Here is a 12,692-nt window from a genome sequence, read left to right as displayed (position 1 = left end):
CCCTTTACCTCCTGGCAACCATAAATTTGTTTTCTACATCTGTGACTCTGCTTCTGTTTTGTAAATGAGTTCACGTGTATCCCCTCTTGTTTTAGATTCCGCATATAAGCAATATCATATATTTCTCTTTCTGTGTCTGACTTATTTCACTCAATATGAGAATCTCTATGTCCATCCAATGTTGCCGCAAATGACATTATTTTGTTCTTTTTTATTCCTGAGTAACATTCCACTGTATATATGTACCACATCTGTGTTATCTATTCCTCTGTTGATAGACGTTTAGGTCCTGGTTATTGTAAACAGTGCTGCAGTGGACATTGGGGTGCATGTATCTTTCTGAATTACAGTTTTCTCCATGTATATGCCCAAGAGTGGGATTGCTGGGTCATATGGCATTTCAGTTTTTAGTTTTTAAGGATCCTTCATACTGTTCTCCAGAGTGACTATACAAATTTACATTCCCACTAACAGTGTAGGAGAGTTCCCTTTTCACCACACTCTCTTCAGCATTTATTGTTTGTAGATTTTTTTGATGATGGTCATTAGTGATGTTGAGCATCTTTTTATGTGCTTTTTGTCCATCTATATGTCTCTTTTTGGAGAAATGTCTATTTAGAGCTTACCCCCCCACTTTTTTTTTTTTTTTTTTTGATTGGGCTATTTGTTTGTTTTTCTTTTTTTAACTGAGCTGCATGAGGTGGTCTCTCACTCTGAAGAATGATGTTACCTGTAGGTTTTTTGTAGATGTTCTTTGTTAAGTTCACCTCTATTCTTAGTTCACTGAGAGTCACATGGGCTTTTGTCTTATTCTTGTAGTTCTTTCAGTTACATAATCAGCAACAGCAGATTCCAAAATTGCTGTTCATGTTTCTAAATCCTAGGACTCTAGGCTCTAGTGAATGTTAATACCTTTGCCAGGTTCTCTGTGAGACACTCTGTTTTTTCTGTTTTTGAATTTCATAAACTTCACAGTTGTGTTCCCACAAGGCACAGAAATTCCTGCGTGCCCATCTATGCCAGCAGTTCTTATTGTATTTTCTACTCCTGAATCTGTGGACAAGCTAAGTTCATAAAGTTTAGTCCCTTCAATTTTGTCCTTTGCCCTGGATGCCAGCAACAACTGAAAGAACTTGTTTTGTCTCCTGACGGGCATCCAGAACTTGGCTTCTAGTTTAAAAAATAACAAAGGCCTAAGAGGATCTAATTCCGCCACCATCTAGCATTTGCATGTTCACAGTGTTTACCTACGTGGCTTCACCTTTCAGAGAATGCAGAGACCACTTGCAGGTCATGTGGCCAAGTCTTACGGTTCCTGAGACTTTGCTGAGCCTGCCTTTATAAAAATAACGGCTCACATGTGAACCAATCAACCGTAAACTACAGTCTCTTCCTATGGTTAGAGTACTTCATACTCTGAGACAGCTTCTTTTCCAGACTACAACAGTTAAAAGCTCATACAACTGCCAAGGTCAAAACATTTCTGACCACACCCTAAAGTTCATTCATACCTCTAAATTTATGTAGCTCCTCTCCATTCCCAGTTTGAGTCTTGATTTTTCAGTTTCCTTTAGCATCTGTCTGATTGGAGGTCTTCAAACTTTAGGGTTGTACTCCCTTTTAAACTGCAGATTTCCCCAGGCCCTGCATGGGTAGAGCTGGTCTCCTGAGCATCTTGTATCCAGGGAGAGAGCAATTGATTCAGGCTATGTGGGCTGACTGGCTACCAAGTGATCTAAAAGTTGGTTAGAGAATGCTAGTTTATTTTCCACAAATTTACCAATCAAGTAAGTCATTCCTCTTTCCCTGAGATAGGTTGGATTTAGAAGCAGAAAAGCCAAGAGGTAAACTAATTGGATTCTCTCTGCATGGGAAGAAAAAAGAGTATAGGAGAAATGTTTTCTGCTAAAAGGGTGGTCTCTCTCAGTGCATTAGAAGACATAAAAATATTTATGTCTTAAAAATATTTCAGGCAGGGGAAAATAGGCGGACTTGAGGAAAGTACAGAACGGTTTAGAATAATGATTGTAGAGTGTAGAATAAGGACTCAAGAAGAGATTAATTATTTTAAAAATTCCTGAATATCCATGATGGTCCAACAAGATCCAGGAAGTTTAAATCAGGGAACTGAGATGAAAAAAGGGGAATAATGGAAAGGACTAGTCTTTTTTTTCTTTTTCTTTTGGCCATAGTGCATGCGGGATCTTAGTTCCCCTATCAGGGATCAAAACCGTGCCCCCTGCAGTGGAAGCACAGTTTTAACCACTTACTGGACCATCAGGGAAGTCCCTGGAAGGAAGTTGTACTAACCAGACTGAGAGAGAACCAGGATGACTGTAATGACTAGGTTCTACAGAGGATAAGTCAAGCCAAATGAAATGCTGATACTACACGTATTTAATATGAGCTAGGTTTATGTGGATTATCTCATTTAACCTTCAAAAGGAATCCTGAAAGAAATTTAGGGCATAGACAGATTAAGTAAGTCATCCCTGGTCACTCAGCTAGTGAAAGGCAGAGTCGGATTTAAACCTAGGCAGTTTGACTCTAAAATCTGTAGCCTTGAAAATAAATAGAAGTGGTAAACAAACTAATTAATTAAATCTGTCGTCATAACCCCAATACTATGGGTTGAGGGTTGATGGAATATATGTTACCCTGAGAACAAAAACCAGGTTCAATAGAATGGAGAAGTAACAAGCAAGAGGTGATAGCTAGGGATGAACATTTCAGTTTAACATCTTGTACGTTGAGCAATTTCCATATCTAAGGAAGATAAGTGACAAGAAATCACTAAGGCTGAGAGACTTTCCTGGTCGTCCAGTGGCTAAGATGCCTCACTCTCAATGCAGGGGGCCTGAGTTCCATCCCTGGTCAGGGAACTAGACCCCACATTCTGCAACTAAGTCCTGGCACAACCAAATAAATAAATAGAAGTCAGTAAGCCTGAGAAAATGTGAGGTCAGGTTGTCAAAAAAGTCATAGAGAGCACTGTTGACCTTGTCAAGGATGATATTGTTGAGAAAAAGGGAAGTTCCTGAAGCTATCAAGGAACACAAGGGCCAGCCCTAAGGCTGGTAGACAAATCTGATAGGGAAGAGGGTATGTAAACATTGTAAAAGAAAGTATTTATTGTTCATTTTCTCCCCCGCCTCTCAATTTGCAGAGGAGGAAACCCCCTTAATTTTACTTTGGAAAAAAGTGAAGAATGAATAAAGGCTAAGAGATGTGTTGCATTGCTATTATTTATGGCTACTTGATAACAATGTGAAATATAAAGTCTCAATAATTTGTTAAATCATTGTTTTTTGGCTTGTCTCATTTTAACACTGAGAATCAAGCTATCATATACCTAAGTAATCATTTACTATGAGAATATACAGAGAAATATCTAGAATAGAAACATAACACTTTTATTCCCAGGTAAAAGTATAATACTTTTATTCACAGAAGCTGCTTTCTTATTTTTCATGAACATTTCTGGATTTATCTGACATACATGCCATTTAAATATAATTTTTATTTCCTTGGATATTCTTGAATAAAATATTCTCTCGCTGTTCCATGGCAGAAATAATATTCATTGCTGCTGTTTTGATGACATTTTTTCAAAACTCTCTTGCTTCCTGGTGGCTCAGATGGTAAAGAATCTGCCTGCAATTCAGGAGACCTGGGTTTGATCCCTGGGTTGGGAAGATCCCCTAGAGAAGGGAATGGCAACCCACTCCAGTATTCTTGCCTGGAGAATCCCCAAGGACAGAGGAGCCTGGCAGGCTACAGTCCATGGGGTTGCAAAGAATCGGACACAACTGAGCAACTAAGAACAGCACCCCCATTCTCAGATTTGTATTATCTTATCCTTCATGAGTTCATAGCATTTTTTGTAGTTTCTCTCTGGAATGCTCTCTCCCTCTCATAGTGATAATAATTATAATAGGAAGACCTCTACTATGCAGTTCTTAATCTCTATTAAAGTCACAAGCATTTAATGCTGTAGCTTGCTTTTTTGTGTCCCTCTTTATTTCAGCTGATTGTCCTTTCCTCACTGGAGAATGGTCTGTGTCGTTTAGCAACGAGCTAGCTTATGAGCTTTTATACTTTTGGTTCTAGATCTTTATTGGAAACATCAGATGATGATCTGACATGTGACATCTAGGTGTATTTTCAACTATTTTCTATGTGTTTCAGCAATTTTCTGATGTGTTAAAAAAAATCCTGATCAGTTTTTTCCTTCTAGGGCATTTTCTCTTTGAGTAAGATACTTTGTCATTTTTATAAACACTTTCAGAGAATTTGATTTGAGTTTTAAATGGTTTCAAGGCTGTTCTGCTTTTTAGAATATCTACACCTGAAAGTTTTTGAACTTGAAAAGTACCTAAAGGTTTTACTGATTTAAAACACTCCGGAAATAAATAGTTCAGTTCCCCGTAATAGGTTAGTTTGTTAAATTTGTTTTGCAGTTGGCTTTCTGTTTTTCCTATGCCAAATGAAAGCATAGCACTGTACCTCTTACTATAGTATTCAGAGACCTACTTACCAGAATCTGGTTTCTCCTCCTATTCTCATGTTAACCCTAAAGCTGAGTTGGCCTGTTGGTGGCTGTCAAGCAAAAAGACATAACCAAGCCAAAGATCATGAGAAGAAAGGATTTATTTCTTACAGCAAGTAAGGAGAACACCTGGGATCTTTCCCAAAGTAGTTTCTCCACAAACTGCAAAGTTGGAAAGTTTTAAAGGTACATGCATATTTATGAAGGGGCTTGGAAAGTCAAAGTCCAAGCCTTAGTTGAAATCAAGAGATTGAGAAAAGATCAACATCATCATCCCTTAAGTTCCGGTTGATTTGATGGTTGAGCATCTTAAGCTAATCTTTACCACTGAAACAGAATTGGGCATCTTTACAACTTGATATTTTATCTTTGCTATCATTGATTCTCTTGCCTGTTGTTCAGTCGCTAAGTCATGTCCAACTCTATGCTACCCCATGGACTGCAGCACACCAGGCTTCCCTGTCCTTCACTATCTTCTGAAATTTGCTTAGACTCATGTCCATTGACTCCATGATGCCATCTCTTGCCTGATAACAGTCATTTGTTTCTGCATTCTTTTGTTCTCTTCAGTCAGTTCACTCAGTTGTGTCTGACTCTTTGCAACCCCATGAACTGCAGCACACTAGGCTTCCCTGTCCATCACCAACTCCCAGAGCTTGCTCAAACCCATGTCCATCTAGTCGACCTGTTCAAAGGCAAACATCATGGCTAGGCTTAGATCACAAATTAGCTTAGGTCAAAAAATGGTTTCTCTTATGTCAAGAAAGCCATGCCTAGTTCTCTTTCTCCAGGGACCCTCTACCCTATCTGCTTACCCTTGTTTCCTTGGCTGCCAACCTGACCCACAGTCATTGCCTCCATCGTCTCTGGCCTGGGCTGTTTCTTTGCTCAGAATGTCACCTTTAGGAAGCCTTCTCTGAGCCCTTACTATTTTTTCTGACCCCTTATTTTATTTCTCTTTTTTTTTTTTGGTGGAGGGGGGCAATGCGAGGCTTGAGGATTATAGTTCCCTGTCCAAGGAGTGAACCCAGGCACCCTGCAGTGGATGTGTGGAGTCCTACCTACTGGACCACCACGGACTTTCATGACCTCATTTTGTTCCATGAGGAGTTTGAGTTTATTGAGGAGTTTGAGTTTCATGAGGAGTTTGAGTTTATTGATTGAACAGTGCCAGACACAGAGAAGTCTCTATGAGAAAAAAAAAAAGGAATAAATGAATTTAGCAGTTAGCATGAGAAGTGAGTATAGTATAGTCAAATCTATGGTTTTTCCAGTAGTCATGTATAGATATGAGTTGGACCATAAAGAAGGCTGAGCACTGAAGAATTGATGCTTTCAAATTGTGGTGCTGGAGAAGACTCTTGAGAGTGCCTTGGACAGCGAGGAGATCAAACCATTCAATCCTAAAGGAAATCAACCCTTAATATTCACTGGAAGGGCTGATGCTGAAGCTGAAGTTCCAGTACTTTGGCCACCTGACATGAAGAGCTGACTCACTGGAAAAGACCCTGATGCTGGGAAAGATAGAAGGCAAAAGGAGAAGGGGGTGACAGAGGATGAGATGGTTAGATAGCATCACTGACTCAATGGACATGAATTTGAGCAGACTCCAAAAGATAGTGAAGGAAATGAGAACCTAGTGTGCTGCAGCCCATGGGGTCGAAAGAGTTGGACACAACTTAGCGACTGAACAACAACAGTGAGAAGTGAAAATTGTTTACTAAACAAAGTAATACCTGGTACATTGGATAAGAATCTGTGGTTGTGCTTACAGTGGAAACTTTAAGAAGCTTAGTGGAATGCAGGCAGGTGGGAAACACCTGAGAACTCAAACCTTTGGTTTGTGCGGTTGGCTTCCTTCCTTCCCTTTTGGGTTCCTTTGGTTAAGATAAGGGTGGGGCTGGGGTCATGTTCATCTTTGCTTAGTTTAGCTAAGGTAGATTGAGGCTGTAGGTATTGCATTTTACCTGATGATCTCAAACTGTGTGATACTATTCAGCTAGCTTCTTCCATTCTTCAGTCTGTCATAAACTGTCAGTAGGAAATCTTGTGTGGCTTTTACAGAAGTGAGAATATTTATATCTCTCCCTCATCAGGACAGTTTCCTCCTGCAGGATCCCACTGTGTTCAAGCCCTACTCCCTGCTCCATATCAGTGTGAATATAGTTTACTCCTAGGACGGCATCTCTCTCTCTCCTTCTGTCTGTCCTTCCCTTCCTCTGCTCTGCCATCTCTAAATGATATAGCCACAGTCTTTCACTTTAGACTTTTCAAGGTGTGACTACCATTCCCGTGTACCCCCAAATTCTAGGAGATACATGTTAAGCTCTTCAAATTATTCTCTTAAAAACTTCTTCATTTGAGGGGTAGGAACTCCCCTCTCCAGTCTCCTGTATGGGGTGGTAGGGGCAGGAATGTACAGAAATGCTTGGGACCTACCTCACCACTTGCTTCTTTAGCCTCAGTGAATTTTTCAACTCATGTAGTCTGGTTCAGTTCAGTTCAGTCGCTCAGTCGTGTCTGACTCCTTGCGACTCCATGGACCGCAGCACGCCAGGCCTCCCTGTCCATCACCAACTGCCGGAGTTTACCCAAACCCATGTCCATTGAGTCGGTGATGCCATCCAACCATCTCATCCTCTGTCGTCCCCTTCTCCTCCCGCCCTCAATCTTTCCCAGCATCAGGGTCTTTTCAAATGAGTAGTCTGGGGGTGGATCATAACTTAAGGCTGATAAAACTTGTTTCTCAATGTTTTAACATGTTCAGAAAAGCACCTGCCTTTAGAGCATGGAAAGTATTTGACATCTTGTACAAACAATAGAGGCCTCAACTGAGTCTGAGACTCTCTCCCACTAGTCATTTTAGATTTGTTGGTCAATTCGCCTTCCATCCCCAACACACCCTCTTCATTTCACTCATAGTCCCTGAAATATTATATGAAAGACTCTCTTCTCTGTCCAAGTAACAGATGACTGAACTAGAGATGGACTCCTAACCCTGAGAGGAATCCAAAGATGGTCCATTCTGGTTCTCTCCTGAGAATATGAACTGAGATTTAAGAACCTACAGTAATGGTAGTAGATGACTGAACTGAGTTATTTAGCATCAGGGCTGAGAGTCCTAATGGATGAATTGGTGAGTAAGCCAAAGAAGGAAGCAGAAGGAGACAGGAAGGCATACAACCAGAGACATGGGGAGGGCAGTGACTGTTGCTTTTCCATTTCCTGGAGACATTCTGCCATACTGTCTGCATTTGTTTCTGTAAGATTCTTCTATGTTCTTTCCTTTTTATAGTCTCTCTTTTTATATCAGCTAGTTGAGTGAGAAATGACTTCAAAGAAATGGAACAGACTAGAATAATAAATTTGTAAAGAATTATTTTTTTCTGTACGACATTTTCTTTATTATGCCTCAGGGGATATTTTGAATTTAAAACATATCATAAATCCGCACTACTCAAAGTACTGTCTGAGGACCAGCAGTTTAGGCATCACTAGGAGTGTTAGAAACACAGAGTCTTGGTCTCCCCAGATCTACTGAATCATAGGATCCCAGGTGATTTCATACGCATTTGAAGCCTAACTGTAATTTACTCTACACGTTTGGTCAAATCAGGTCAGTTCAGTTGCTCAGTTGTGTCCGATTCTTTGCGGCCCCATGGACTGCAGCACGCCAGGCTTCCCTGTCTATCACCAACTCCAGGAGCTTACTCAAACTCATGTCCATCAAGTCGGTGATGCCAGCCAGCCATCTCATCCTCTGTCATCCCCTTCTCCTCCCACCTTCAATCTTTCCCAGCATCAGGGTCTTTTCCAATGAGTCAGTTCTTCGCATCGTGGCCAAAGTATTGGAGTTTCAGCTTTAGCATCAGTCCTTCCAATGATTGGTCAAATCAATCTTCCTGAAATACTGCTTTCATCATATCCCTAGAATTTTAAATGTTCCTCATTGCTCTCAGAAAAGTCAAATGCCCCAGGCTGACACTTAAGGCCACAGTTAAACAAACCTCATCAGTGTCTCTAATCTTTCTTATATGGATGTCCACTCCACCTAAATCAGTCTAGTCGGTTATTCTCCAAATATGCCAAGTGTGATATTCAGGGACTTTGCTCATGACATTTGCCTGTCTGGAATTTTCCTTCCCATCTCCCTACATCCCTCCTTGAAAGACCAGTTCAGTTTCTGCATCTCACTTCAGCTTACACTGTTGTTTCATCCTCTGATCATCTGTAACTCTACAGTAGCTATTCTAGGGTTGTTTTTTGTTTGTTGTGTTTTTGTATTTTTTATATTTATAGTCTCTCCTCCCTCATCAGTGCTTACCACAATATGGTGCATATACCAGTGTCTCTATTCATTGGTTACATCTTTATTTTTTTAATGGCTTTCAATTGGGAAGAGACTTGTTACTGCATACAGTTCTAATTTTTCTAATTTCTTTGACCAAGCAGGGGTTAAGTCCAAACAGAAAGAAACTGAAAGCAGTGTGCTCACTTACTTTTGTATTTGGATGTAAATTTTTATCACTGTCTGAGAGTGCACTTATTTCTGTGATATTTTTATTCCCCATCATTATACAAAGATGTGATCTATATAAGCACATGTTGCATAAGTGAAAGTTCTAATGGATCTCTTTTAAAAATATATCTGAAATATTATTGCAATTGATATTGTACGTACACATAATTTAGGAGCCAATTGCTCTGTAATTCTTCTTATGAAAAATAGTATCCCTCTCTACATCTATACATGACTATTGAAAAAACCATAGCTTTGACTAGATGGACCTTTGTTGGCAAAGTAATGTGTGTGCTTTTTAATATGCTGTCTAGGTTGGTCATAACTTTTCTTCCAAGGAGCAAGCGTCCTTTAATTTCACGGCTATAGTCACCATCTGCAGTGATTTTGGAGTCCAGAAAAATAAAGTCTGTCGCTATTTCCACTGTTTCCCCATCTGTTGCCATGAAGTGATGGGACCAGATGCCATGATCTTCGTTTTTTCTGAATGTTGAGTTTTAAGCTAACTTTTCACTCTCCTCTTTCACTTTCATCAAGAAACTCTTTAGTTTTTCTTCACTTTCTGCCATAAGTCTGGTGTCATCTGCATATCTGAGGTTATTGATATTCTACTGGCAATCTTGATTCCAGCTTGTGCTTCATCCAGCCCGGCATTTCACATGATGTACTCTGCATTAAAGTTAAATAAGCAGAGTGACAATATACAGCCTTGACGTACTCATTCTCCTATTTGGAACCAGTCTGTTGTTCCATGTCCAGTTCTAACGGTTGCTTCCTGACCTGCATACAGGTTTCTCAAGAGGCGAGTCAGGTGGTCTGCTATTCCCATCTCTTGAAGAATTTTGCACAGTTTGTTGTGATCCACACAGTGATAGGCTTTGGCATAGTCAAGAAAGCAGAAGTAGATGTTTTTCTGGAACTCTCTTGCTTTTTCAATGATCCAATGGATGTTGGCGATTTGATCTCTGGTTCCTCTGCCTTTTCTAAATCCAGCTTAAGCTCTGGAAGTTCACGGTTCACATATTGTTGAAGCCTTGCTTGGAATTTTGAGCCTTATTTTGCTAGCATGTGAGATGAGTGCAATTGTGTGGTAGCTTGAGCATTCTTTGGCATTGCCTTCCTTCGGGATTGGAATGAAAACTGGCCTTTTCCAGTCCTGTGGCCACTGCTGAGTTTTCCAAATTTGCTGGCATATTGAGTGCAGCACTTTCACAGCATCCTCTTTTAGTATTTGAAATAACTCAACTGGAATTCCATCACTTCCACTAGCTTTGTTCATAGTGATGCTTCCTAAGGCCCACTTGACTTTGCATTCCAGGATGTCTGGCTCTAGGTGAGTGTAAGTGATCACACCATTGTAATTATCTGGGTCATGAAGTTCTTTTTTTTATAGCTCTCCTGTGTATTCTTGCCACCTCTTCTTAATATCTTCTGCTTCTGTTAGGTCTATACCATTTCTGTCCTTTATTGTGCCCATCTTTGCATGAAATGTTCCCCTGGTATCTCTGATTTTCTTGAAGAGATCTCTAGACTTTCCCATTCTATTGTTTTCCTCTATTTCTTTGCACTGATCACTGAGGAAGGCTTTCTTATCTCTCTTTGCTATTCTTTGGAACTCTGCATTCAAATGGGTATATCTTTCCTTTTCTCCTTTGCCTTTCACTTCTCTTCTATTCATAGCTATTTGTAAGGCCTCCTCAGACAACCATTTTGCCTTTTTGCACTTCTTTTCCTTGGGGATAGTCTTGATCCCTGCCTCCTGTACAATCTCATGAACCTCTGTCCATAGTTCTTCAGGCACTCTGTCTATCAGATCTAATCCCTTGAATTAATTTCTCACTTCCACTGTATAATCATATGGGATTTTATTTATGTCATACCTGAGTTGTCTAGTGGTTTTCCCTACTTTCTTCAATAAGTCTAAATTTGGCAGTAAGGAGTTCATGGCCTGTGCCACAGTCAGCTCTTTGCAGCCAAAGATGCATATGTACATCTTTGCATCCAAACATCTTTGCAGCCAAAGATGGAGAAGTTTTATACAGTCAGCAAAAACAAGACCGGGAACTGACTGTGGCACAAGTTGATTAGGAAATATTAAAAAACAAAACAAAAAAACAACAAAGAAACAAAAGCTCTCCACCAACCTGACATATATAGGCTCATCACAGTTGGATGAAAGCATGCAAAGATGGACTTGGCACTTGTCTAAGGCTTTGGCAGCTTTGTGAGTTCCACGTGCCAGGATATCATGGATGATGATGGTCTTCAGCACCTCTTGTAAAGCAGGATTAATGCATATTACACCTCCAGCAACAATGCCTTCTTCAGCCATGGTGGTAGGTTATGGGTACTTCCTTGGCCATGGTGGTAGATTGTGGGTACTGCTCATCTGGAATGCACATGAGCCTCTGCCTCCACAGTGGTAGTGGGGTGACAGCAAGAATTTTCATTTTTAACAGATTTTAAATGATTCCTAGTTGATGCTGCTGGTTTAAGGACTACATGTGAGAATCACTCGCATAGGGGGAGAAAAATATAAAAAGAAAATAAAAACTGAATAAGTATGATTTGTTTATCTAGGTCCTTCTTGAAGGTCTGAAAATTGTAACATTAATTCAAATAATGGTTTTTAAATGAACAAAAAACACAGTTGTTTATTAAATAGAACTGTTTATCCTTTTTGCCCTTTATATCAAGTGTTTGCAAACATCAATGTCTATCTGAGAAAGATTTTTAGTTTTGTTTATTAAAATTTGTGAACACGAAGGAAATATGTTTTGTTTTCATACAACAGTGAAATTGGTAAACAATGATAGAAGTAGTCTGCAGATTGCTTTCATCTTGTGTTCTCACAGATGTTTTGGATAAGCTGATTTTTTTTGCCAATTGAGTATTGGTCACTTATTTTCTTTTTAATTTTATTTATTCATTTATTTTTGGCTGTGCTGGGTCTTCATTGCTGCTTGAGGGCTTTCTCTAGTTGTGGTGCTCAGGCTCCTCGTTGTGGTGGCTTCTCTTGTTGGCAGAGCACAGGCTCTAGGGCATGCAGGCTTCAGTATGAGTGTGGGTTCAGTGGTTGTGACACACGGGCCCAGTTGCCCTGTGGCATGTGCAATCCTCCCAGACGAGGTGTCAAACCCATGTCCCCTGCGTTGACAGGCGGACTCCCAACCTCTGGACCAGCAGGAAAGTCCAGTCACATTATCGTTTTGCCATTGAATATTTTTGTGTCTGCTCTGTTTTATCTTTATGTTTTTTTCCCATGATTTTTACCAAGATATATTGATACTAAGTGAGTTGACCTCAGATGACTTTCTTTTTTTTTTTTCCATTTATTTTTGTTAGTTGGAGGCTAATTACTTTACAATAGTGGTTTCTGTCATACATTGACATGAATCAGCCATGAATTTACATGTATTCCCCATCCCGATCCCCCCTCCCACCTCCCTCTCCACCTGATTCCTCTGGGTCTTCCCAGTGCACCAGGCCCGAGCACTTGTCTCATGCATACAGCCTGGGCTGGTGATCTGTTTCACCCTTGATAATATACATGTTTCGTGCTGTTCTCTCGAAACATCCCACCCTCGCCTTCTCCCACAGAGTCCAAAAGTCTGTTCTGTACAT

This window comes from Cervus elaphus, chromosome 11 (genome assembly GCF_910594005.1).
Source record: "Cervus elaphus chromosome 11, mCerEla1.1, whole genome shotgun sequence".
Classification (NCBI taxonomy): Eukaryota; Metazoa; Chordata; class Mammalia; order Artiodactyla; family Cervidae; genus Cervus; species Cervus elaphus.
The sequence above is the reverse complement of the archived record's forward strand: the minus strand, read 5'-3'. Positions refer to the sequence as shown.